Source organism: Aotus nancymaae, unplaced genomic scaffold (genome assembly GCF_030222135.1).
Source record: "Aotus nancymaae isolate 86718 unplaced genomic scaffold, 86718_ANA_hifiasm-v0.15.2.pri h1tg000051l, whole genome shotgun sequence".
Taxonomy (NCBI): Eukaryota; Metazoa; Chordata; class Mammalia; order Primates; family Aotidae; genus Aotus; species Aotus nancymaae.
In genome coordinates, this window is record NW_026988465.1 from 14,479,226 (window position 1) to 14,492,977 (window position 13,752).

Consider the following 13,752-nt stretch of genomic DNA (forward strand, 5'->3'; position numbering starts at 1 on the left):
CTATTGAGCCCCAGACACTTGTGAACTCCTTTCTTTGTACAGTTGCCAGATAACATTCAAAACACTCCATTAAGTTTGGATTTCAGATGAACAATGAAGAATTTTTTGTATAAGTATGTCCTCAATATTGCAAATATTGCATGAAGCAATTAATTTGCTAAACCTGGCAACACTACTTCTTTGCCCTATTTCAAAATGCCTTAAATTAGATTTTTGTTTTTTTGAGAGATAAGAGTCTCATCTGTTGCCCAGGCTGGAGTGCAGTGGTGCGATCTCAGCTCACGGCAACCTCTGCTTTCTGGTTTCCAGCGATTTTCCTGCCTCAGCCTCCCAAGTACCTGGGATTGCAGTCATCTGCCACCATGCCCGGCTAATTTTTTGTATTTTTTTTTTTTTTTTTGAGACAAGAGTTTCGCTCTTGTTACCCAGGCTGGAGTGCAATGGCGCCATCTCGGCTCACCGCAACCTCCGCCTCCTGGGTTCAAGCAATTCTCCTGCCTCAGCCTCCTGAGTAGTTGTGACTACAGGCTGCGCCACCGTGCCCAGCTAATTTTTGTATTTTTAGTAGAGATGGGGTTTCACCATGTTGACCAGGATGGTCCCGATCTCTTGACCTCATGATCCACCCGCCTTGGCCTCCCAAAGGGCTGGGATTATAGGCATGAGCCACCATGCCCGGCCTTTTTTTGTATTTTTAGTAGAGACAGGGTTTTGCCATGTTGGCCAGGCTGGTCTCCAACTCCTGACCTCAAGTGATCCTCCTGCCTCAGCTTCCCAAAGTGCTGGGATTATAGGTGTAAGCCCCCACACCTGGCCTTAAATTAGAATTAGAGGGTCATTGAGTACACTGGAGTGACTTGCCACTCTACACATGTTCTTTAGCTTGAAGTTACTGGAATTGTAAGAAACTCTGAACCACAAGCACGTCACTCCTTCCACCCACACCCCATCAGGCTGTGAAATGGTTTGTCAAAGGATGTCACTCTTATTCTTTGTATTAGTTTCCAGTGCAGCAAACATAAATCTATACGTATATGTGTGTGTGTGTGTGTGTGTGTGTGTGTGTATGTGTGTATATATATATATATATATATATATTTTTTTTTTTTTTTTTTTCTGGAGACACAGTCTCACCCTATTACCCAGGCTGGAGTGCAGTGGCACAAACTAAGCTCACTGCAACCTCCACCTCCTGAGCTCAATCAGTCCTCCCACCTCAGCCTCCCAAGTAGCTGGGACTACAGACACTCACCACCATGCCCAACTAATTTTTGCATTTTTGCAGAGATGGGGGTTTTGCCATGTTGCCTAGCCTGGAATTGATATTCTTTAACTCAACAAAATTTCTGTTTCAAAACCCCATTGCTTCTAAGAGGTAGCAGAATATAACCTCTGTCCAGTCAGGCTGCACGGTTCCTGTCCCTTTTCCCAGAATTGTTCTCAGAACTCACATACTGCTAAATGTGTTGGGGGAGGGAACCTTCCATTTCTTGATGTCCTCTGTCTGTGCAAATTATTACTGAGCCCCAGTCCATATGGCCTCTTCAATCTAGGCGCTTTCTATTCTTCCCTATTCTGCTCAGGTGCAAGCATCATTCTGCAGCTTCTGTTCCATGCTAAGGCTCCAAACCCTTCTTGCACAGAGTAACCAACCCTCTCCAGATTTTTTTTTTAAGTCTACAGCACCCAGTATTCCCAGATCTCTCCACCAAGCACTAACCAGGCCCGGCCCTGCTTAGCCTCCAAGATCAGATGAAATCAGGCACATTCAGGCTGGTACGCCCTATACCTCTCCAGGTTCTTACTGCTCCACTGGAGTTCTTAGGGGGTGAAGCAGGGTCTGTTCTGCCATTTCATCCTACAAACTGTCTCTCCAGGGCTCTTCTCTCAGGGAAAGGCATACAGTCCCTCTAGAGGACACGAGGGCACCTGTGTCCAGCCCTCAAACATTTTTCCTGGGTATCTATTCCCCTCAAGAGCTTAGGTTTTCAGAAGACACTGGATATTTATTTCCTTTTCACCCTAGCTGCTTCTTCCCCCAAGGCAATAAACGCAAAATAGTTTAGCTGCTTGCAAGTAGGGGGAAAAGAAGCACTAAAGAGGAATGTACCCTAACCAGCTTTAAACATCCTCAGGCCTTTTTTTTGAGATAGGAAGTCTTGCTCTGTCACCCAGGCTGGAGTGCATTGGCACGATCTCAGCTCACTGCAACCTCCACCTCCTGGATTCAAGTGATCCTCCTGCCTCAGTCTCCTGAGTAGCTGGGATTACAAGTGTGTGCCACCAAGCCCTGCTAATTTTTGTATTTTTAGTAGAGACGGGTTTCACCATGGTGACCAGGCTGGTCTTGAACTTCTGACCTCAGGTGATCTGCCTGCCTCGGCCTCCCAAAGAGCTGGGATAACAGGCATGAGCAACCGCACCTGGCCTAGACGGGACATATTTAAAGTATGGGTTCTCAGGCCATATTCCAGACCTACAGACTTTCTAGAGTTGAACTTAGAAATCTGTCTTCTAACAAACTCCCAGTATTTTGCTTATGTACTCAGTTGCACTGGTCCTCTGACTTGCTTTTGGCTAAAACTCCCTGAAAGTCACTTTCTTTCCCACATCCTCTGTCTTTTTTTTCCTTTCTTTCTTATTCCTGTAATGGTAACATCCAATTAGAGTCCCTTCCATAGAACTAAAATCTGGTCTGTATCCATTTCTCAAAGGGAAGATAAGATGGAGGTGGCCAAGAGGATGTTCTTATGTCTTGTCTACTCTTACCTTTTTTTATTTTTTGACACGAAGTTTTGCTTTTGTTGCTCAAGCTGGAGTGCAATGGCGTGATCCGGCTCACTGCCACCTCTGCTGCCTGGTTTCAAGTGATTCTTCTGCCTCAGCCTCCCGAGTAGCTGGGATTACAAGTGTGCACCACCATGCCTGGCTAATTTTTTGTATTTTTAGTAGAAACGGGCTTTCACCATGTTGGCCAGGCTGGTCTCAACCTCCTGACCTCCTCAGGTGATCGGCCTGCGTCGGCCTCCCAAAGTGCTGGGTTTACAGGCATGAGCCACTGTATCTGGCCTCTTACCTGTTTTTTATCACATTTTTATCGTCCTGTTCTTGTTCCAGGTTGAAAATCTGAATGTAATCCACCAAACAAGCCCATCTGAAGAGCATAGCTTCAACCTGTGTCAGATGCAAAAATATTTTGCAGAAGCCAGGAGTGGTGGAGTGCACCTGTAATCCCAGCTACTTGAGAGACTGAGGCATGATGATCCCTTAAGCCCAGGAATTTGAGGTTGTGGTATGCTGTGATCAGTCCTATAATGGTCACTGCACTCCAGTCTGGGCAACATAACAATACATCATCTCTCTTTTTTTTTTTGAGACAGAGTCTTGCTCTGTTGCCAGGCTGGAGTGCAATGGCGCTATCTGGGCTCACTGCAACCTCCACCTCCTGGGTTTAAGCAATTCCCCTGCCTCAGCCTCCCGACTAGCTGGGATTACAAGCATGCGTCACCACACCTGACTACTTTTGTATTTTTAGCAGAGACGGGGTCAGGCTGGTCTCGAATTCCTGACCTCAGGTAATCTGCCTGCCTTGGCCTCCCAAAGTGCTGGGATTACAGGTGTGAGCCACCATGCCTGGCCATTGTTTCTTTGAAAAAAAAGTTTTTTTTTTTTTATTCTTGCACGGAGCTTCAGGAAAAACAAAAAACGAAAAACTTCCAAGACACCTAAATGCTGCTTGATTCTTATGGAGACTCATCAGCATTCCCTTGAAAAACTGGGAAGTTTTCCTGTGTATCTATTCCCCTAAAGAGCTTAGGTTTTCAGAAGACACTGGACATTTATTTCCTTTTCACCCTAGCTGCTTCTTCCCCCAAGGCAATGAATGCAAAATAGTTTAGCTTTTTGGGGAATAGATACACATGTAAACTTCCCAGTTTTTCAAGGTTTGGGGATACTTCTACAGGAAAGAGACTAATCTATTAATATATATCCCCAAAGTAGGTAAATTACATAGTAAGGTTTTTTTAGATTGCTTGCATGGATGTGTTTATTGTTAATAAACTTATTTGGAGAGAAGAGTTCACTCTCTTTTAAGTGAATATGGCTAGGTAGGCCATGTTCAGCTGCCAATATCATCGGCCTATTTTATTCCAAAATGAGGTTAGGAGTGCTGAGCTAAACTGGCGCCCTTAAGGGTTATATCCTAGAGACTAAAGACACGTTAGCTGAAAGTCATTCATGAGCAATGATTGGGAAGACTCACCTGCTAGGATGGTTGTTGATATTTATAAAGGTCAGCAATATTTCTTGACTTGACTCCACAAAAAGTCATGTATTATTATTACGACATCAGAATACTATTCCACTTGAGATAACAAAGCAAAGGGCATTACAGCCAGGCGTAGTGGCTCATGCTCATAATCCTAGCACTTTGGGAGGCTAAGGTGAGAGAATCACTTGGGCTCAGGAATTCAAGACCAGCCTGGGCAATACAGTGAGACCTTGCCTCTAATTAAAAAATAATAATAATAAAATCAAAGCAAAGGAGGAACGAAGAAGAGGTGCAGGCTGAGCAGGAGGCAGAGAAGTGAACTGTAGCCTAAGCAGGTTCCAGTAACTACCTCTTTTATTTTAAGAACTGAGTATCTCGTTCCAGGCTCAAATTACCAAGAAGTACATCTTTTCCTTTAAAGTTGATTAAGCAGCAGTATCTCTTCCAAGCTGAAAATATTATAGAAGATGCCAACTGTCTGCAGAGGACTCTTCTAGATGCTGTAAATAAAGAAAACTAGTTTTCCTGCACAGAATGTCCTTTTTCTCCTAAAAGATTGGTACAGAATTGGAGTTAGGAACCAAAGAAATCACAGACTTCACAGGTTGAAAGGAACTGTAATGTTCTCTTAGGCCAGTCCCACAAGTAATGGGTGAGTTATTTCTTCTGCTTCCCCTCTGAGCATCTGCTGGACTTGGGCCTTATCACTCCGGAAATGGAGATCTGTGCTTCCTGAGCAGTGGAGAGCCATCCTGGCTGGTGACAGCTGTGTCTGAGTGGGAGTCTGGAGGACGGAGGGCGCAGTGGGAACAACTTGCTGTTTACTGCTCCCTGCTGAGCCCTGGGGGCCTGCTCTGGGGACTTGGCCTGGAAGGACTTGAATCTTAGGGAGGCTTTATCAGCAAGTCTCACCAATAAAAAAGGCAATGGAGGCTCAGAGAGCTTAGGCTAAATACTCAAAGTCACAATTTTGTGACTAAGTGACAGAATGGACATCTCCGGACTCAAATTCCAGTGTGTTTTATACCATTTGAGGTGTGGTGTCACTTTATTTATATTCATCGAGTAGTTTTTTAAAATCTTAATATTGTTCATTAAAGTACGTCTCTGGCCAGGCACAGTGGCTCACGCCTGTAATCCCAGCACTTTGGAAAGCCAAGATGGGCAGATCATGAGGTCAGGAGTTTGAGACCAGCTTGGCCAATATGCTGAAACCCTGTCTCTACTAAAAATACAAATATTAGCCAGTGTGGTGGTAAGTGCCTGTAGTCCCAGCTATTTGGGAGGCTGAGGCAGAAGACTCTCTTGAACCCGGGAGGCAGAGGTTGCACTGAGCTGAGAGCACCAGTGCACTTCAGCCTGGGCGACAGAGTGAGATTCTGTCAAAATAAACAAATAAAATAAACTAAACTACATCTCCTATTTCTCTTTCATTGACAGCACTAGGATGACAGAGGTGCAGAAAGGACAAAAGAGAACTGACATGCCCTGAAATGTTATAATACATCAGGTTCAATACCAGACACCCTACATGTAGCATCTCATTTAATTTTCACCATGATCCTATAAAGTATATAGTATTGCTCCCATTTTTTTTTTCTTTTCTTGTTTTTGTTTTTTTGTTCCCATTTTACAGATAAGGAAATTAAGACTTAGAAAGGTATAAATAGGCCAGGTGCAGTGGCTCACACCTGTAATCCCAGCACTTTGGGAGGCGAAGGTGGGAGGATTGTGTGAGGCCTAGGAATTCAAGACCAGCCTGGGCAACAGAGAGAGACCTCATCTCTACAAAAAAACAAAAATTAAAAAATTAAACTAAAAAATATTTTTAAAAAAGATTAAATAACTTGCCCAAGTTCACCTAGGTGTCAAGTATTAGAGCTGGGTTTTGAATCAAGTTCTTTCTCAAAAGTCATTAAATTATACTGCCTCCCATGCCCCTAAGCAAGAGAAACTGGATATCTAAATGATCACTTTTTTTGGTGGGGACGGAGTCTTGCTCTACTGTCCAGGCTGGAGTGCAGTGGTGCCATCTTGGCTCACTGCAAACTCTGCCTCCCAGGTTCAAGCAATTCTCCTGCCTCAGCCTCCCGGGTAGCTGGGACTACAGGTGCGTGCCACCATGCCCTGTATTTTGTATTGAACCCAGGGGTTTTTTGTATTTTTAGTAGGTACAGGGTTTCAGCATATTGGCCAGGCTGGTCTCTAACTCCTGACCTTGTGATCTGCCTGCCTTGGCCTCCCAAAGTGCTGGGATTACAGGTGTGAGCCACTGCACTCAGACTAAATACCCACTTAACTTCAATTAGCTCTGCTCAGATTTTGCATGTACTTCAAGGAAAAGCCTTTATATTGGCCTTTTATCCTGAGCTTAATTGACCAGGAGACACTGATAGTCCTGTGTAAAAAAAAGTTACTCATTCAAGTAACACTTGCATTTTTACCTAGTCCCAAAAATAGCTGATGGGGATTACTTGAACAAAATAAGAGAAATTTTTAAATTCCTCAGTTTCTTCATTGGCCTATCAGTCATTCAGAAACATGTTTTTTTGTTTGTTTTGTTTTTGAGACATAGTCTTGCTCTGTCACCGAGGCTGGAATTCAATGGCGTAATCTCAGTTCATTGCAACCTCCGCCTCCAGGGTTCAAGCTATTCTTCTGCCTCAGCCACCACACCTGGCTAATTTTTGTATTTTTAGTAGAGATGGGTTTTTGCCATGTTGGTCAGGCTGATCTTGAACCCCTGACCACAGGTCATCTGCCTGCCCTGGCCTTCCAAAGTGTTGGGATTACAGGCGTGAGCCACCGCGCCTGGTCAGAAACATGTTATTTAACTTTCTTATATTTATATAGTTTCAAAAGTTCCTCCTAATTTATTTCTAGCTTTATTCCACTATTGTCAGAAAGATATTTGGTATGATTTCAATTCTTTTAAGTTTGTAGAGACTTGTGGCCTAACATGCGGTCTATCCTGGAATATGTGGCATATGCTGATGAAAATATTGCACACTTACTAAGAACTGAGTAAAAGACAAACAATAATAATGATAGCCGGGCGCAGTGGCTCATGCCTGTAATCCCAGCACTTTGGGAGGCCAAGGCGGGTGGATCACGAGGTCAAGAGATCGAGACCATCTGGCCAACGTGGTGAAACCCTGTCTCTACTAAAAATACAAAATTAGCTCAGCACGGTGGCATATGCTTGTAATTCCAGCTACTTAGGAGGCTGAGGCAGGAGAATTACTTGAACCCAGAAGGCAGAGGTTGCAGTGAACTGAGATCCCACCACTGCACTCCAGCCTGGCAACAGAGCGAGACTTCATCTCAAATAAATAATAATAATAATAATAATAATAATAATATTATACAGCTCTTAATGTTCTGATACAAGCTGTTAGGTCCATTTGGTTAAAAGCACAGTTTAAGTCCAGTTCTTCTTTTTTAATTTTCTGTCTAGATGACGTGTGCAATGCTGAGAGTGGGACACTGAGATCCCCAACTACTATTGTATTGGAGCCTCTCTCTCTCTTTAGATCTAGTACTTGCTTTATGTATCTGCATGCTCCAGTCTTGCGTGCATATGTATTTATAATTGTTACATCCTCTTGCTAAACTGATCCTTTTATCATTACATAATCACTTTTTCTCTTTTTATGGTTTTTGACTTAAAGTCTGTTTTATTTCATGTAAGTAAAGCTACTCCTGCTCACTTTTTTTTTTTTTTTTTACTTTTTGTTTTGGTTTGTATGGAATATCTTTATTATTTTTTATTTTCTGAAATGGGGTCTCACTCTGTCACCCAGGCTGGAATGCTGTGGTACGATCATGACTTACTGGATCTTTGAATTTCTAGGCTCAAATGATTCCTCCTGCCTCAGTCTCCTTGGCACTACAGGTGTCCACCATCATAGCCAGTTAATTTTTAAAATTTTCATTGAGACAGGGTTTTGCTCTATTGCCCAGGCTGGTCTCAAACTCCTGGGCTCAGGTGATCTTCCCACTTCAGCCTCCCAAAGTGCTGGGATTACAGGCATGAGCCACCATGCCAATATTGCATGAAATATATTTTCCACCCATTCACTTTCAGTGTAATATGTGTTTTTACAGTGAAGTGAGCTTCTTATAGGGAGCATGTAATTGGGTCATGCCTTTTTTTTTTTTTTTGACAGACTCTTGCTCTATTGCCCAGGCTTGAGGGCAGTGGCACCATCTTGGCTCACTGCAATCTCCACTTCCCAGGTTCAAGCTATTCTCCTGCCTCAGGCTCCTGAATAGCTGGGACTACAGGCACCTGCCACCACACTCAGCTAATTTTTTGTATTTTTGGTAGAGACAGTGTTTCACTATGTTGGCCAGGCTGGTCTCAAACTCCTGACCTCAAGTCATCCACCTGCCTCAGCCTCCCAAAATGCTGGGATTACAGGTGAGAACCACTACGCCAGCTTGGGTAATAGTTTTAAAAAATCTGTTCAGCTAGTTCATATCTTTTTGAAACATTTGAATACATTTTTCAAGGCTAGTCAAGTGAAACAGTGGGAATGGAGAAGAAACAAAGAAATCAGTAACTGGTTGCGTTCAGTAAGTTGTAAACACCACTGCACTCAGACCCTCAAGCGTTATCTTTCAAGAGGGAGTTTAATCCATTTACATTCAAGGATTTAAGGTTATTATTACTAGGTTAGGACTTACTTCTGTCATTTTGTTAATTGTTTTCTGATTGTTTTTGTATATCCATTGTTCCTTTCTTCCTCTCTTAATGTGTATCATTGTGATTTGGTGGTTGTAGAAAGTAAAAAGTTCCTCTTCAAAGTTTCCCTTCTTGTTAAAGAATAATAATAGTAAATGTTAGAAATCATATTGTTTTAAAGACTTTCTTCAAAGCCTTCTTGATTTCTGCTAATAACTCTTTGTTAAGCCCTATCATATGCAGCTGTTAAACATGCTCACAGGCATGTAGCGCATTCTCTGTCCTTGTACTTTAACCCAGATATTTGTGTGCTGGACATGCTTACAGGCATGTCCCAACTCGCAGCCTATGCCCCTTCTTATTTGGGAAGGCCGTTACTTTTCTAATTCCTTTTGTAAGCAACGGCCTCTTTTCCTTTGTTCTCCATTGCCTTTATCTATTTAGAAAAGTTTTAAGTTGTTAGCCAATTTGGTTCAGTTTAGATATGAAGATCGGACACAGCAGTTAGGACCCAATGTGTAAGGAATAACTATGCCTGCCTTTCCTTTCTTTATTGTACTCTTGTGGTAAGATGGCTAATGGGAGCACCCTTTCTGCAGAAAGTAAAATTGCCTTGCTGAGAAAACTTTTTGTCTGAATGCTAATTTTTCCTTGTGGTACCTGGGAACAAGCATTCTGTCTCTAACAGTAGTTTTCTGTAGTATTAAGGTTTGATTCTTTGCTTTCTTTTTTGTGTATCTGCTCTAGCAGTGAGTTTTATACTTGTGTGTTTTCATGATAATGATTATCATCTTTTCACTTTCAGATATTGCAATCCCTTGAGCATTTTTTGTAAGGCTGGTCTATTGGTGATAAATTTCCTTAGTTTTTGCTTGACTGGGAAAGACTACTTCTCCATCATTTCTGAAAGATAAGTTTACTGGGGACTAGCAGATTTTTCTTTCAGCACTTTGAATATATATCATCCCATTCACTCATGGTCTGTAAGGTTTCTGTGGAAAAAACTGATGTTAGTCTAATGGGAATCCCCTTATATGTGACTTGACACTTTTCTCTTGCTGTGTTTAGAATTCGCTTTTTCTTTGACTTTTGACAATTCAACTATAATGTGCCTCAGAGAGAACCTTTTTGAATTCTTCAGCTGAAGGATTTGTTTGGTTCTTTTTTTTTTTTTAAAGTTACAATAGAATCTAACTTATTATTATGAATAAAGGCCATCTTTTGGACCTGCAAATAGTATGTTAAATATTGAGGGGAGAAAGGAGAAATAAAAAGGAATATACATGAAAAGTGGGGGTGGTGCAAGTGTAGAGGGAACATTCTCAGAAAGAGGCAGAGTACAGAAGGGTATGGAGGGACAGTGGAGGCACTCATTTACGGTGTAAATGTGGGAAGCTGTTTGCAGCAGAGGAAAACAATAAGCTATTCGATGCTCATTCCATATCTGATGCTCAGTTAGGCCACTGAGGGAGTTGGTTTACATACATCATCTTATTTAATCTTTTCATTAACTGATAAGACTGATAATTGTCCTTGCTTTATATGAAAAAAACTGAGATTTACATGAGTATGTCCAGCTAATTGGTGGTTAAATTACAAGGCAAAACCATGTCTTCCCTACTCCAAAGCCCAGTTATTTTCTTTAGCATTTGATAAATTTCATTTGTTGAGAGTACTATATTTGTAACATCATTAACTTTCTCTTACCAATATATACCTTTCTCCAAGCTAAATCAGGTGTGTCCCACACACTCACACAAATTCCACATGGCATGAATCACATATACTCATAAAAGGAACGATTTCCACTTACAGCTACATACACCTAGGAGAGGTCAAAACTGAGTGCTGGGTTTCATCAAAACTGTTTTTAACCAGGTGAAGTCATTAAACAACCATAAACTTTCAGCAAACTAACATCCCACAATTAGAAATTTGAGTAATCTGGTATGTACAGAACCTTATTGGACTGCCTCTTCCAAACTTCTTTTTTTTGAGACAGAGTCTCACTCTGTTGCCCAGCCTCCCAGGTTCAAGCAACTGTTGTTCCTCTGCTTCTAAATTAGTTAAGACTACAAGTATGTGCCACTACACTGTCTTTTTTTTTTTTTTTTTTTTTGAGACGGAATTGTGCTGTGTTGCCCAGGCTGGAGTGTAGTGGCACAATCTCGGCTCACTTCAACTTCTGCTTCCTGGGTTCAAGTGATTCTCCTGCCTTAGCCTCCCAAGCAGCTGGGACTACAGGTGCATGCCACCACACTCACCTAATTTTATTTTTATTTTTAGTAGATATGGGGTTTCACCATATTAGCTAGGACGGTCTCGATCTTCTGACCTTGTGATCCATCTGCTTTGGCCTCCCAAAGTGCTGGGATTACGTGAGCCACCACACCTAGCTGCCTCTTCCAAACTTTCTGGAGTGGATTTTGTAGTGGAAGACTTTCACCTCTAGTTGAATTTAATGTGCCAGTTGGGAAGATGTAGTGACTGTTTCCAGATAGGTGCAGTGCTATAGTCTCTGTGCAGCTTTTTCAGCTGCGTTCAATGTCAGCAATAAAAAAAAAAAGACACGGGCTGTTTGTGGCAGCAGTGTAGGTTGTTAATATCCTGTGAGTTCCATGTTCAGGTGCTTGGAGTGGCTGTGGGATGAGGGTCTTAATCCCAGGGTCTCTCAAACCTATTATGGCACCCGGGTCTTGGGATGCAGGTTTGCTCTCTGTAGGAAGTTTGGATATATGTTGCCCATAGAGTTAGGATCTGCAACCCTGAGGTACCCCCTAGGAGCTTGGGCCCAGAGGACTGCATTTAATTAAATTAATTAATTTATTTGAGATGGAGTCGCACTCTGTCACCAGACTGGAGTGCAATGGCGCGATCTCAGCTCACTGCAACTTCTGCCTCCCAAGTTCACGTGATTCTTGTGCCTCAGCCTCCCAAGTAGCTGGGACTAAGGGAGAGTGCCACCATGCCCAGCTAATTTGTGTGTGTGTGTGTGTGTGTGTGTGTGTGTGTGTGTGTTTTAGTAGAGACGGGGTTTCACCATGTTGGTCAGGATAGTCTCGATCTGCTGACCTCATGATCCACCCATCTTGGCCTCTCAAAGTGCTGGGATTACAGGCATAAGCCACTGCACCTAGTCCCAGGACTGCATTTTATAACTGTGATTCTAACTCTAGTAGGGATGGGGGACAGGGCAGAGCACTAGCCTGACTCTGGCCATGAAATGGTGCTCTAGAGGTATGGGTCTGGGGATCCGGGCACACCTGCAATTCAGGAACCTGAGCCAATAGAGCTCAGTGGAAACTGAGGTCCCAGGGAATGAGGCACTGTGTAGTAGTGACTCTAGACCCTGGGATGGTGGGGCTTGGCAGTATCCCAGCCTCTGTGAGACCAGGTGCAGTGGCAGCAAGTAACCCAGAATAATGGAGCACAGTTATCATTTGGGACCTAGGTTGGGGCAGGGAGCAGCATAGTCATGATTTTATTCTCTAGGGAGAGGGGTGTCTCAGCAGCTCAGACACTAGGGGGACATTCCAGCCCCAGGGAAGCAGAGTGCTGGAGTTGTCTGGCTCGTAGGGTAAGGAGTCTCAGCTCAGCCACTGGTCTGTTTCCCTGGGATGCAGGGTCCTACCTCATCTCAGCCCAGAGATGCACAGCTGCTGAGATCGGCCAGGACACTGATTCCCTGGTGGGGGCAATGTGCCAGTTCAGTTCAGGCCTGGGGGCATGACTGTTCTGGGCAGCCTAGGTACTGTTTCCCTGGAATGCAGAGACTTGTTTCAGCTTAGGTACTGGGATGCATGATCATTCTGGGTGGCCAAAACACTATTCACTACCTGGGATCCCGGGTGCTGCTTGAACCTAGGCACTGGGAGGCATGAGTGCCCTGAGCAGCCAGGGCACTGGCTTTCTTTTTAATTTATTTTGAGACGGAGTCTCACTCTAGCCCAAGCTGGAATGCAGTGGCACAGCGTCAGCTCCCTGCAACCTCCGCCTCCCAGGTTCAAGAGATTCTCGTGCCTTAGCCTCCTGAGTAGCTGGGATTACAGGCGCGCAGCGCCACCATGCCTGGCTAATTTTTTTATATTTTAGTAGAGATGAGGTTTCACCATGTTGCCCAGGGCGGTCTTGAATTCCTGAGGTAAGGCAATCCACCTGCCTTGGCCTCCCAAAGTGCTGGGATTGCAGGCATGAGCCACTGAGCCTGGCCAGAAACAGGAAACTGCTTTAGCTCCTGCCTGAGGAGAAAAGGGGAGGGGTAGGTGGAGTGGCTTTACCTCTGCTTGGCCCCATGGAGAAGGGTATAATTACTGCTCACATTTCAGCTTAAGGATGTTGGGATACCAGGCTGGGTGGTTCAAAGGCAATTTAGCTTCAGGGATGAGCGGGGGTCTGTAACTACTTGCCCACAGAGCAAGTCACTCTCCAGTCATAGTTCCAATTCCAGGCTGGTGCAGTGCAGCAGCATGTGGATCAGGGCCAGGAGTGGCCAGTGCTGGCTCCTTCTTTTGGGGCAGCACGGCTGTGTGGACTCCAGGCAGCTTCCTCAGCTGAACTTAGTGCCTGTGAGGACTGCAGGGGACAGTGGTGAGGTTTGTAGGTGTCCAACGTTGATGTGAGTTGCTGGGATCCCCTTGTATACCTCTTTGCTGAAGGGGGAAGAAGGTTCTCAGCTGATCCCAAATGGGGGATGCAATGGTAGAGGCCTGGCATTTCCTTCCATTCTCTATGTGGTCATCCTGAGATTCGGCTATTCCTCTGGTGCACTCCAGCACTCTGTTATTTTCATTAA